This window comes from Suncus etruscus, chromosome 4 (assembly GCF_024139225.1).
Source record: "Suncus etruscus isolate mSunEtr1 chromosome 4, mSunEtr1.pri.cur, whole genome shotgun sequence".
NCBI classification, from domain to species: Eukaryota; Metazoa; Chordata; class Mammalia; order Eulipotyphla; family Soricidae; genus Suncus; species Suncus etruscus.
This window is the reverse complement of record NC_064851.1, coordinates 72,326,602-72,337,029: the sequence shown is the minus strand read 5'-3', so window position 1 is coordinate 72,337,029 and position 10,428 is coordinate 72,326,602. Positions and strand designations below refer to the sequence as shown.

Genomic DNA, 10,428 nt, shown 5'->3' with positions numbered 1-10,428 from the left:
CCCCACAATGTTAGACCTTAATCAAACTTTACAAAATTAGAAAAAAATATTTCAGATGTATTATTATTCTTTTCTATTTTTCCTATTTTATACATAAAGCTGCTTGTCTGCTTGCCTTTTGAAAGTTACATACTGCTCCTTATATTTGACTCATTATTTTAAATAGTGATGTGTCTAATTCTGGATCTGCAATCCCTCTGCAGCAGGACCTCCTCTAGGAAGCAGCAAATGCAACAATTTGTGTTTACCTAATGGGTAGTGAGATGCTTATAACAGTAATTTTGCTTATTTTTACACAAGGTCATCTATTGTGCTATTTATTTTGATTATATCCATATGGATTGTAAAAGCATAGAGATAAGATTTATGTGAAAAAAAAATACTACCTTGACCACTTTATAGTAAATAATCAATGAATTTAATGGTGGCAAAATGCTGTTAAGCCACAGTATTTTAACAGGTAAATTTTGAGTAAGCCATATAGCTTTTAAACAATAGCAACAACAAAAACAACAACAATCACCACCCTCGAAACATCTCAGTCACTTAAAAGAGGAAAGTGAAATGACATCTATTCACATGCAAAATAATTACCTATGGGATATTCTGAATTTTGCATATGAAACACTTTTGCCCCTTCTCTTTTTATTAGCTTTGTAGGCATAACTGCAAAATTAACAAACCATGAAATTCAACACCACACCAAACAGTAACAGATGCCTGACTTTGCAGTTGCTAGAGCAAAACCCAAGGAATGTATTTCAGGAATTGGAAGAGAGCTCATTTTGTTTTCTTAGAAAATTCAGACATTTTCATGCTTTATAAACACCCATTTAGGAAAATTTCATTTCAAATATGTACACTAGATCAGTGGTGTAATATAGAATACATTTTAAAACTCATTGGAACACTGCTGTCTTGTATCATACTTTCAAACCTAGTTGTAGACACATTGATAATCACAGATGCTTTACAAAAATAAAAATTTTATGCCACATCATTGCATGTGCTACTGCAAATAAAAAACTGCTTTATCTTTTTAGGTGTGATTCAAAAAAAATAAAAGCAAATAATGATCTCAAAGTAATATAATATTTTTTTCACATTAGAATGACCATTATTAAGTTTGTGTAGAATTTTATTTGCATATGCATTCATAATTTATTTAGTTTAAGCTATGTAAAATAACTATAAAATTATTAAAATGATATTTAGCCAATTTACAGATAATAAGGTATTTTAAAAATAAAAACAAAAAGTGAGAGATGGTTTAGGGATTTAGACATATGTTTGTATATGTGTATATGTACATATGTATATATATATATGTATATATAATTGTCCCCAGTTCAATCTACAGCACCAAATATGATCTCCTGAGGACAACCTGAGGGCTTTGTGATCTAAGCACAGAGATAAAAGTAATCCCTGACCAATTATGGGAATAATCCCCAAATAATAATCAAATGAAAACAAAATATTGTGCTGCTGATGAATGTTTCCCTGGTGTTTTATGTGAATAGCGGGGGAAGATGGAAGCCTCAAGAAGGGAATCTACCAGTTTTCTCTAACCAGCTTTGTCACTCTGGAGAAATACTAGGGAATTCAGGTCTAATGAAAGTCTGTTGTGCTGAGATGTGCTGAGACTCAGCACAACACTTACACACACTACCAGGCCCTGCTAGCTGTGCCTGTCAAGCTGTGCCTGAAGTCTCTGTGTTTTGCATAGTCAGGGGATGAGCTCTAATACCCAATAACTCAACAAACAGTGGACTCAGACTGGAGCAAGGAAATGGTACCTCCAGTAAAGTCAGTTCTAATAGTACCCTTTGAGTCTTTTGGGTTTTTTGACTTCTTTGAGTTCTTTAACTCTGAGTTCTTTAACTTTCACTCACAGAAAAATATTTCTGGAGGAGACAAATAGTAAGTATAATAAATTTATTGAGGGAAGAATAAAAGTAAGAGAGAGATAGATTAAGATATATGTTCATGAGAAAACCTGAGCTTCTTCCAACTGGAGAGTCCAGTAAACATTCCAATGTGAAAGTGCAAATCTCAAGAAGAAAATTCAGGTGGCACAGGCCTGGGCACCATGTTTGCAGGGAACACATGTTCACACTTTCTCTGCCAAATTAATTTATATAGACTTCATAAAAATTTCTACCACCAGTTCATTGCTAGAGTAGTTGCCAAAACAGAAAAAAGAATGACTGTTTAAAAAATAACATGTATTTAAGGATCAAGTCAGTCAGCATAATAGTTTCCATGTCCATCTATGTATAGGAAAATTTCATGACTTCATTTTTTCTGATGGCTGCATAGTATTCCATTTTGTACATGTACCACAGTTTCTTTAGCACCTCATCTGTTGTCAGGCATCAATGTTGTATCCAGATTCTGGCTATTGTAACTAGTGATGTAATGAATATAGATGTGCAGAAGACATTTCTGTATTGTGTTTTTGTGTTCCTAGTTTATATTCCTATTGAATCAGATAAAAAGGAAAATATATACTGAGTATGCCAAAGAATTAAATAACCATGCTTTGAATTAATGTTATGTGGTTTTCTATATGCTCCCTATGTATTAAAAATAAAAATAAATATTATTTATTTAAAGCATCTTAATAAACACATTTCAAAATATAAAAATATTAAAATAATATTTATCATTAAAGTATATAATTTTATGATAATTTATTATCCTAGTCACAGTGCTCCCTTCTCTGCCTTCACTGCAATCCGCACTCTTTGTGATGAGCTTCCTAATATGAACTGACCTCCTGGCCTAACATGAACTATCCTCCTGGCCTTTGTCTCTATTTTCTCTTGATATATCCATAGTATCTTTTTAAAAATATATTCCCCAAATATGTGAGATTATTCTATGTCTATCCTTTCTCTGATTCATTTTATTCAGCACAAAATTCTCTATATCTATCATGGTAAGCAAATGTCATGACTTCATTTTTCCTAATAGCTGTGTAGTACTCCATGGTGTGAACCACAATTCCTTTATTCATCTTCTGTTTTCTGTCACTTGGGTTGTTTCTCGATTCTGACTGTGCTAGTGCAGATACGGGGAGAAAAGAACTCTCATTCACTGTTGATGGGAATGCTTCCTGGTCCAGCCGTGACACTGTCCTGCTTCAAAGAGGCCCTTGAAGGTGCTCCAGGGAAAGCCACTGGGCTTCTTTTTCATTTCAGCACAGTTGCTCCCTTGAGCTCTTTCTGCTTTGGGATCCACAGTGCCTCCAGGGAGCCCCTCAAGGTATTTCCATACCAAAGCAGCTGACCAGACAGGCGCAGCAGGCAAGGTCAGAGTCATTCCTGTTCCTCTGGTTACTGGGTCAACAGGATTCCTTGTGCTGCAGTTCTCTGTATGAGTCCTGCATTCTTCCACATCTAGTTGCATGCACCTGAGCGAGAATTCTCCAATCCATATTGGGTTGGGTAACTCCCCAGGAAGTTCTGCTGTGAGTGGGGAAGGCATTAGTGGATCATGGGCTCCAGAGCTAGGAGGAGAATAAGGAAGAGGAAGAAGAGGACCAGGAGGAGAAGAAGCCTGGGACCTGGAGCAAGAAACTATTTTAGAAATAAACCAAATAAATGTTAAACCATCTTTGCATTCCTGGGATGAAACCTACTTGATCATAGTGAATGATCTTCTTGATAAGGCATTGAATTCTATTTGCCAGAATTTTATTGAGAATCTTTGCATCTGTATTCATCAATGATATTGGTCTGTAATTTTCTTTTTTGGCTGTATCTCTGTCTGTTTTTGGTATCAAGGTGATATTGGCTTCATAGAAGCTATCTGGAAATGTTCCCGTTTTTTTAATTTTATGAAAGAGCCTGGCCAGGATTAGTAGTTCCTCTTGAAAAGTACGAAATAATTCATTAGTGAATCCATCTGGACCTGGGCTTTCCTTTTTGAGGAGACATTTGATTACCGTTTTAATTTTCTCAATAGTGATGGGGTGTTTAGATGTGCTACATTCTCCTTGTTCAACCGTGGAATATTATAAGAGTTCAAAAATTATCCATTTCCTCCAGGTTTTCATGTTTTGTGGCATAAAGTTTCTCGAAGTAATCTCTGATTACCCTTTGAATCTCTGCAATATCTGTAGTGATCTCCCCCTTTTCATTTTTAATAAGGGTTATCAAGTTTCTCTCTCTTTCTTTATGAGTTTTGCCAAATAAAAGGCTGAAATCCAGGAGTGGTGGCTCTAGCCCTGCTCTGCTAGCCTAGGACAACCACGATTTGAACCCCCCGGCTCCCATATGGTCCCCCAAGCCAGGAGTGATTTCTGAGTGCATAACCAGGACTAACCTCTGAGTATCATGAGGTGTGAGCCCCCCCAAAATAAAATAAAATAAAAGGCTTAGATTTAACCTCATAAACACGTAGGAGATACTATGTTAATTTTCATCGAAAGAATTATGGAATATGAATGTTGTCATTACAGATCTTTATTTGTAGCATAAATAAATTCTTATTTTAGAATACCATGATAAAAGTTTAAACAATAAAACCATAATAACTAATCTTATTAAAAGTTAGTAAATCAATTCCACAGTTTTTATAATTGTATACTTATGTTTGACCTTAAAGTTTTTTCTTTAAATATTATTCCTCTAGACAACATGTTTCTACTTTACATGAAATTTTTATTTATTTATGACAAAATTAATAATACAAATGATATTTTCTTTATTTTTTTTAAGTCCATCAGTTAGGGATTAGTCAAACACCTCTTTACTGATAAATGGGGGGTTGTTTGATATCACATATTTCTTTTTTATTTTTAAACAAAATTCACATTTTATTTAGGTTCAAATAAACTATACAAATTGATTTTCTCCACCAAAAATGACAGCAATATTTTCATATTATCCCTGGAAACCCACAAAACAATAATTCTTATAGGTTTTCCAAGTTTTGACTATAAATCTATATGGGACAGTAGATATTGTCATGAAGAAAAGACAGAAAACAAATCAGTTGTCAGTATCCATGGCGTCTTGAGAGCAGGAGCATTTTTTTTTTTTTTTTTGGTTTTTGGGCCACACCCATTTGACGCTCAGGGGTTACTCCTGGCTATGTGCTCAGAAATCGCCCCTGGCTTGGGGGGACCATATGGGACGCCGGGGGATCGAACCACGGTCCTTCCTTGGCTAGCGCTTGCAAGGCAGACACCTTACCTCCAGCGCCACCTACCCGGCCCCAGAGCAGGAGCATTTTAACCCCTTTAATGAATTCTTATTGTTCTTGGGACAAAAACCTTTAAGGACGTAATTGGCAGGAACAGTGGTGCCTGTGTTGAAGCTTGTAGTTGCACTCCTTTTTCTTACCCTTGGCACAGGTCTTTCTATATCAATTGTTATTTTCATATTTCTTTTCCCTAATTAGTCTTTTTTATAGCACAAAAGATATTTTATTTATAAAAGAAGCAAAAATAGATTAATGTAAAAGTTATTCAGAGTAAGATTCACACTTATGTAGTTGACTAATCTTTGGCAAAGATGCAAGGACAATAGATTAAGGATTATCTTTTTTTTAATTTAATATCTTTATTTAAACACCTTGGTTACAAATATGATTGTACTTGGGTTTTAGTCATGTAAAGAACACCCACCTTCATCAGTGCACCCACAATCAATGTCCCAAATTTCACTCCTCCTCACCCCACCCCCACCTGTAATCTAGACAGGCTTTCCACTTCTCTCATTCATTCACATTGTTAGGATAGTTCTCAATGTAGTTATTTTACTAACTGCACTCCCACTCTTTGTGATGAGCTTCATGCCTTGAGCTGGACTTTCCAGTCCTCCTCTCTTTGTCTCTGAGGATTATTACAAAAATGTCTTTTATTTTTCTTAAAACCATAGATGAGTGAGACTATTCTGTCTCTATCTCTCTCTTTGACTTATTTCACTCAGCATAATAGATTCCATGTACACCCATGTATAGAAAATTTTCATGACTTCATCTCTCTGATGGCTGCATATTTCATTGTGTATATGTACCACACTTTCTTTAGCCATTCATTTGTTAAAGGGCATCTTGGTATTTTACAGAATCTGGCTATTGTAAATTGCACAGCAATGAATATAGGTGGATATAACATATTTCCAATTCAATTACTGAAAATTTATTTTGCTTTATCAATTTTACTTTTTAGAGTGTAAGTTAATTTTGTGTCTTGTTTGAAGCTAGACTCTAAATAAAAATAGTGTAATTATTTGAGAAGTTGTATATTTTAATGTAACAAAATTGGTTCAATGACAGATAAATGAGTGCCCATATTCCATATTCATTAATAATAATTAATCATTAATTAATACTTTTTCAATTTCGTGTTAATTATTTTATCTTTCAGAACCTATATTTCTAGCTGTAAAATGGGAAAATAATTGACAGAATTGTACAGAGAATTGCAATTGAAAATAACACATATCTATAATTTAGGAAGCTCAATATACACTGGCATTATTATTGCTATTACTATTATTATTACCAATTTTCTAATTTTGAATGAGATACAATTATCAATACTAGTATCAGTATTATTTATATTATATTTAAAACATTCTCCATATATATATAAACCTTCACTAGTGCAACATTCCCATCACCAATATCCCAAGTGTTCTTCCTCCCCACCCCACACTGGCCTGTACTCTAGACAGACAATTTATATATATAAAAAAAATTAAAAAAAAAAGAAAAGATAAGATAAGGCCTCCCAATGCTTACCACAGGATGTGTTTTTTACACTGACTGTAAAGAAAGAGGAGGTGCAGTAAATGCATTCCATATACATCTCAACCCAGTCCCTTTGCCTGCTCCGTATTGTTAATGGGGGGACAAAAATATAAAAATAAAACATTCTCCACAAATTCTAATAAATTATTGATGTTTAAAATATAAAATTTTATATTCAAATTAGGAATTAGAACAAATTAACTGTTATGCAGTATGGTTAAAAAACTAATTAATATAAAAATAGTGTATTAGTTTATAACATGTACCATCAATTTCAAATTATAGCATGGACCAGACACATTTTTTATTTGTTTTTGGGCCGGTGATGCTAGGGGTTACTACTGGCTGTGAGCCCAGAAATCTCTCCTGACTTTTGTGGAAGCATATGAGATGCCAGGGATCGAATTGATGACTGTCCTGGGTCAGCTGCATGCAAACAAACCCCCTATCACTGCACTATTGCTCTGGCCCCAACAGTCATATATATTTTTTATATATTTATATATATATGATATTTTATTATATTTTTTTTGCTTGAAATACACTTATAATCCTTGGATAAACTAAGTGGTTAAATAATCCTCAAATGTGCCCAGCAGACATTCTTCTTCAGCTAACTGAAATTTTGAAAAAGTACCTATTAAATGTACTAATGTACTATCAGCTCTACATGTTAAAATAGCCACAGGTAAGAACCAGGTTCAAGTTTCCAACAAATCATACTAAATATTACTGTGGGAAAATATATTTTAAAGGGCCAGAGTAAATGCATTGCATGAAGAAAATCTGGATTTATCCTTAAAACACATAACCTTTGAAATAACAACAGATAACACCCAGACAATGAACAAGGATTAAACCCTGACCAAAGCTGGTTATGGATTCAAAAGAAAGAATATAACATGTTTTACAAATTTTGAACCAAATCACACTTTATATACATATATATTTGCATATTATAAATACTACATATCATTATATATACATTTTACTATATGGTATTTTTAATATATCATGTATAATGAATATTCTTTGATGATGTTCATAATTAAGTATATTTTGAAACTATTCTTATGATAATATTTGCTACATACAGTTAGACTTTCTTAATATAAGATATTTAAGAATTAGAAGTTGTGTTGAATATTCAGTAACTATAATGCATTGAATCCCAGATTTAATACTTATGATTTAAGGAGCCATGTTTCTCATCATATAATTATTGCAAAATACTGAAGTTATTTCAAGAATAATATAGTCTGTAAAATTTTGCCACAGTGTCATGGATCTGTGGCACAGAAACTGTTTCCATGACAACACTTTCAAATCACATTGAAGAAATATTTGTAGGTATTCAGATTTTGTAATGAGAAAATAAAATATTTTAATCTTCAAAAGTCATTTTAAAATTTCTCATCTTATCCACTTTAACTATCATAACCTAAAATTTATGTCTCTTTTATGTTTAAAATGCATTATTAAAATATGTACACATTAATAATAGACATACTTATGAATAGTTTGTTTGCATTTATTTTCTTACAAATATTAAGTGGAATGTACATAATTATATAGACCCTAGACAGTAATACATGTTAACATTCTAGCACTTACGTTTTTAAGTTATTGACATTTTTAAGTGACAATTTTTTGGGGGAATCACACCCGACAGCACTCAGGGGTTACTCCTGGTTCTAAGCTCAGAAATAGCTCCTACCAGGCTCAGGGGACCATATAAGATACTGGGATTCGAACCACCGTCCTTCTACATGCAAGGCGAAAGCCCTACCTCCATGCTGTTTCTCCAGCCCTCAGTGACAATTTTTTAAAGTGACATCATTTAAGAAAATGAGTGTTCAATTATAGATTTGTTTTTCAAATTAAAATTGAAATATTATATTACCATCATTAATGTTTTACCAAATTATAAAATTCAAACTTATCTCACATTTTGTTTAAGATATTTCACTTTTGATAATTTTGTGCTCAGTCCTTATTATACAGTGTTATAATTTTGTGTAGAGTTTTTATTTTTCAAGATCTGTAACATTATTTATATTTGATGTTTAATGTTCTACACTTTAACTTTTATGAAACAAATTTGAGTGCACTAAAAATTGAAAACAATTTTTTTTGAAATAGAAAGTCAGGGGGCCGGGCGGTGGCGCTAAAGGTAAGGTGCCTGCCTTGCCTGCGCTAGCCTTGGATGGACCACGGTTCGATCCCCCGGTGTCCCATATGGTCCCCCAAGCCAGGAGCAACTTCTGAGCACATAGCCAGGAGTAACCCCTGAGCGTTACTGGGTATGGCCCAAAAACCAAAAAAAAAAAAAGAAATAGAAAGTCAGAACTTTAATTTCTAGCTTATTTTTCTTCATAATTAAAAATTATATAGCATAATAGTCATTATTTAAATATTATTTCATTATATAATTTAATATTTTGATAGCTGATCACTTTTCACCGAAGGAAGAATGACAACACTAAAGAGAAATTTAAAAATTTCTGATTTTTTAAAATCTAAATAATTTGAAAATTCTATAGATACAATTTTAAGTGTGAGATTAGATTACTACTATTAACTATTATTATTATAACATTGTTCTGATTAAATAGAGGAAATTTTCTTATAGTTGTATACTATTTAATTATTTATATGTATCTCACAATATCTCTCTTTTGTTGGGAATTTAAATTTTCTTCAGATATACGCTAATATAAATAGTAATAAACATATGAACATGTATATTTTCAAATCATTATTTTTATAAATAGGAACGCAGTAACAAAATGCTGAATCATAATATCTATTTATTTTATTATTATTTAATTATTTGAGGTCATGCTATTTTCTATAGAGGCTAAATCAGATTACATTCCTAGCCAATAGTGAATAAGGGTATCTTTTCACCACAGAATCTCTAGCATAGTTTGTCTTGAGTTTTTGATGCAGATTATTTACAGTAACACAAGTCATTGATTTTTGACATGCTTTTCACTTGTAATCAGTAAAAATGAACATTCTTTGTATGCCTGTTGGCATTCTTAAAATCCTCCTTGGAGAAAATAACACCATTTTTAAAATTTTGTTTAAATATTAAAAGATGTTAGTCCTCACTCACTCATGCTCTCTCCTTTTCTCTCTCTCATCTATCTATGTACTTTATATATTTTTGTTAGTAATTTGTCAGGTATATAACATGTGAATATTTTCTTCCATTTAGTATGGTGTCTTTTGATTTTACTCGTCATTTCTTCTGTAGTACATAGGGTATTAAGTTTGATAGTCTCACTAGTTTATTTTTCATTTATTTTACTTACCAATAGAGAAAAACTCACTTAAGTCTGACCCTTTGTGACCTGACCCCACTGTCAGGCTGCTGTTATTCCTAGGGATGCCATTGCCCCTGGCAAGGGCCATACCACCTGTACAAGTAAGTCATTATCCAGGGCTTTCAGATGTATGAGGACCAGATCATTGTGGATGGACCCTTTCAGCTCCAAGCACAATGTAGTCCTGGGCAGAAATGGATCTGAAAAAGAGTAACTTTTTAATGCAGTTCAGTTTGTTCTCAGTGATGTTTTGTCATGTTAGTTGGAAACAGAGGGTTCCAGTCCTCGTGTGATTTCTGTCCTCCCTTTTTTTAATAATAATTTCTTT

General features: G+C 33.0%; 1 non-coding gene and 1 pseudogene across 1 annotated transcript; both read left to right on the top strand.

Moving 5' to 3' along the window:
• Positions 1-3,501: 3,501 nt before the first annotated feature.
• LOC126007107 (structural maintenance of chromosomes protein 3-like) overlaps positions 3,502-10,428 on the top strand; it is a 71,000-nt pseudogene continuing 64,073 nt past the window's right edge.
• On the top strand, positions 6,743-6,875 carry LOC126007956 (small nucleolar RNA SNORA51). Its single transcript, XR_007495421.1, has one exon. It is a non-coding gene; the product is annotated as a small nucleolar RNA SNORA51 (small nucleolar RNA).